Source organism: Pinus tabuliformis, chromosome J (genome assembly GCF_031772625.1).
Source record: "Pinus tabuliformis cultivar Carrire ecotype Pingquan chromosome J, CPIR1, whole genome shotgun sequence".
Taxonomy (NCBI): Eukaryota; Viridiplantae; Streptophyta; class Pinopsida; order Pinales; family Pinaceae; genus Pinus; species Pinus tabuliformis.
Window position 1 is genome coordinate 1,050,651,071 of NC_142295.1, and position 4,371 is coordinate 1,050,655,441.

A 4,371-nucleotide genomic window follows, 5' to 3' on the forward strand; every position below is an offset into this window, starting at 1 on the left:
CTGAGGCCCCCGACACTCGATGGCCAAGGCCAAGCTCAGCCCCGCGGCTGAGCTTGGCCTAGATCGATTCTGGGGGCAATTTATTTATTTTATTTTTTAATCAGTTTTAGTTTTTTTTTTCAATTTTTTTTTTTTTTGTTTTGTTTAAATTTTTAATTTTTACAAATTAATTTTGTTTTTTTTTATTTTACATTTTTATATATATTTTTTGTCTTTTTATATTTGATTTTATTACTTGTTATTATTATTTTTAATTTTTTAATTTTTAATTTTTTTAATTTTGTGTTTTTTTTTTCAATGTTTGAATTTTTGTTTTCTTTTGTATTTATATATATATATATATATATATATATATATATATATATATATGGTGTGTGTTGATGCTCGACTAGCAACCCAATCCCATTATGTGCAGTTTGATGGTTGATTTTAAATTTTTCTTTATAATGAAGAGAGTTTGGCCCACTATGTGTCAATTTCATGGTTGGTCTTTAAGTTTTCATTATAATAGGTTGAGTTCACCAAAATTGCGTGTTAATTTGATGATTCATTTTTAAATTTTTGTTGCAATGTATCAAGTTGTCTTAGGTTAAAATTTTAAAACTGCCATACATTTAACATTTAAAAAATAAATTACTCTTGGTATAATAACTTTTTCATTCACGTGTTCAATTTTAAAGTTTTTTTAGTCATAATTTTTTTTTTCCATAATGTCATGCCTGAAATATTTTGAAAACTTAAGGTTTTTTTGTAGTTATAATCTTTGGTTTTAATTCCATGGTTGAAAAATTGTGAAGATTTGAATGTTTTTCTAAGTCATGATATTTTATCTTTAATGCTATGAGTGAAAACATTTATAAGTATTTTTTCTTTAGCACCATGATTGAAAATTGTTGGAATTTAAAGGTTTAACAAAGATGTGATATTTTATCTTTAATGTCATGATTGAAAACGTTTGAAATTTAAAGTTTTCCGGAGTCATGATATTCTTCTATAATTAACGTCATTATTAAAAAATGTTAAAAATTTACCCTAAAAAAAAGGCGTTATTCCAGCATCAACACTTTGGTTTTCAGGTTATCTTTTGCACAAAAAAAATATGTTTTACTCTAATTTTTAAAAAATGTTAAAAATTTACTCTGAAAAAAATGTTATTCCAACATTAACACTTTTTCGTTTTCAACCTGTTTTTCATGTTTTTTTGGGTTTTTTTATTAGAGTTCTAGTTTTGAGATAATAGTTCTCGTTTGATTGGTAACTTTGTTTAATTAGTTGGTGATCAAGAATGAAGACAATCTTGTCAATAGTTTGTAGAAGGATTGATATTGCATATCTATTTCATTTAATTTTAGGTATCACAACTTTTGACAACTAATTAATTCTTAATAGCATCCCTCCAGGCATTACTGAATATATCTTGAAGAGTAGTTTTAATTTTAAATTTGCTCAGTTATCTCAGTTTGTTGAGATGATAGATATTGTTAATAACTTTAATGATGAAAAATAATGAAATAAAAAAATTGAATGCAAAGTGACAATGTAATGGAGTTGAATGACAAAAAATGTAAATAATAAGAATGTAGTCAATTACAAATAGTCTTCATTGTGATCGATCTCAAACTATTTTCTTATACTATTCTTATTGTCACCCATATTAGTTTTGTCATCTTTTCATATCGATTATATGAAAAGGGCAGTTGAAATCGTAAACCATTCAAATCTTTAACTCGAGCTATTGTAGTAAACATCATACCTTCTCTCTTTTTCTCTCCAATATTAATAGGTTGAATTATTATAGCACAAAAATTAATGCGCATTGTCAATATCTTTTTGTGCTTGCACTGAAATCAATGCGCATTGTCAATATTTTTTTTTGTGCTTGCACTGAAATCAATGCACACTATTAATCCAATCACTCTAAAATTAATGTACCATCATACATCCAGTTATATCAAATCAGAAATTAATATTTACACTCAAATCAATCCATCTAATGTAAGAAATCAAATAGAATTACAAGAAAACATCTACACTGAAATCAATGCATCTAATGCAAGCAATCAAATAGGATTAGAAATCAACATCTACACTAAAATAAATGCATCTAGTGCAAGCAATAAAATATAATTAGAAATCAACATCTACACTGAAATCAATGCATCTAGTTCAAGCAATCAAATAGAATTATAAATGAATATCTACATTGAAATCAATGTGTCTAATGATAGAAATCAAATAGAATTAGAAAACATCTACATTGAAATCAATGCATCTAATGCAAGCAATCTAATAGGATTAGAAATCAACATCTACACTGAAATCAATGCATTTAATGTAAACAATCAAATAGGATTAGAAATCAACATCTACACTGAAATCAATGCATCTATTGTAAGCAATCAAATATCATTAGAAATTGACATCTACAATAAAATCAATACATCTAGTGCAAGCAATCAAATAGGATTAGAAATCACCATCTACACCGAAATCAATGCATCTAGTGTAAAAATCACCATCTACACTGAAATCAATGCATCTAGTGTAAGAATCACCATCTACACTGAAATCAATGCATCTAGTGTAAGAAACCTACTTCCCTCTCTCCCCCTCCATCTATATCTATATCTCCCTCCATCTCTCCTTCTTTGTCTCTCTATCTCTTTGTCCCTCCCCCTCCTCTCCACCTCCCTCTCTCCCCCTCTCTCCACCTCCCTCTCTCTCCCCTCTCTCCCTCTCTTTCTCTCTCTCTCTCAAACACTGTCACTATCTCCCTCCCTCTTTCTCCCCCCTCCATGTTTGTGTCTCATTTTTTCTCTCTCTTACCCTTCTCTCCCTCCCTCTCTCCTCTCCTTCTCTCTTTCTTCATTCCTCCTCTCCCCTTTCCTTTAGTGCAAGCAATCAAATAGGATTAGAAATGACCATCTACACTAAAATCAATGCATCTAGTGCAAAAAATCTTATTCTCTCTCTCCCCCTCTATATATATCTATATCTCCCTCCATATATCCTCCTATGTCTCTCTATCTCACCCCACCAAACACACACACTCTCTCCCCATATATATCTCTTTCCCTCCCTCTCTCTCTCTCTCTCTCTCTCTCTCTCTCTCTCTCCTCTTCGTTCTATTCGCCTTCCATCTATATCTCTATCTCTCTTTTGTCTCTCTATATCGCCCCCAAAATATACACACTATTTATCCATATCTATCTATCTCTCCCTCCCTCTCTCTCTCTCTCTCTCTCTCTTCCCCTTCTCTCCCTCTCTCCCCCCTTCTATCTCTATTCCCTCTTGCTCTTCTCTCTCCCTCTCTCTCCATCCCTCTTATCACTCCCTCTCTCTCTCTCCACCTTTCTCTTCTGTGTCTTTCTTCTTACCTTCTTCCCCGCCCCCCACCCTCTCTCCAACTTTGTCAATATCACCCTTCCTCTCTCCTTCTCTCTCCCCGTTCTCTCCATTTCTTCCTTGTCACTCACTCACTCTCTCTCTCTCATTTCTCTCTCTATGTCTTTCTTCTTCCCTCCCTCTCTTCCCTTCCAATTCCTCTATCCATCCCTTTCTCTCACTCTCTCTATCTCTCCACCTCTATCACTCTATGCATTTATTCTTTCCTCCCATATATATCTAGAATTATTATATATCATGATCTATTAATATATATTATAATATAACAAATTTAATATATATTAAATTTAATAATATTAATATTAATATTAGATTTAATGATATTTTTTACATGGCATGATAACAAAAATTATAATAGAACTACATTATATTATTTTTTTCAAATATTACAACTTTGACATGGAAATATTTATGCCTTTACAGTTGTTAATATATCCATCGGATTTGGTTTTCCTTTTAAATATTCGTTTTACAAATATTTAATTAAAATAAATATTAAAATATTTTGGAGTAAGATTTTCGATTATTTTGTGTTGAATTAACCTTTTTACTTTGATTTAAGAAATGGCCTTGACTTTAGTAAAGAGAAAACATGTTTACAATTCTACCTAATTTGGATTTTTTTTATTTTGTTTTTAAGGTAAATTTATGATCCATTTAAATTCAATGTATATGATAAAATGCATGTTGGGCCTGGAGTATGCCCGAAAACTGCTTTTGATTGACTAAGAACTCATCTTCCTCAGGTGTAAGGAAATAGGTTAACGACCCAAGACCGATAGGCATCTGGTAGGAGTGAAAGCTTGCCCCCTTACGGACCACCATTGTGTTATTCTAAGTGGCGTGGTTTTCCTTGAATAACAATGATGAGTCAGTTTGCATTCGCAAAAGTTAGCTAGAGATGGTTGTCCTCACTGCTGGTTTGACAACTAAGTTATGATAGGTTTTTCCACGTTGTGAAAAATA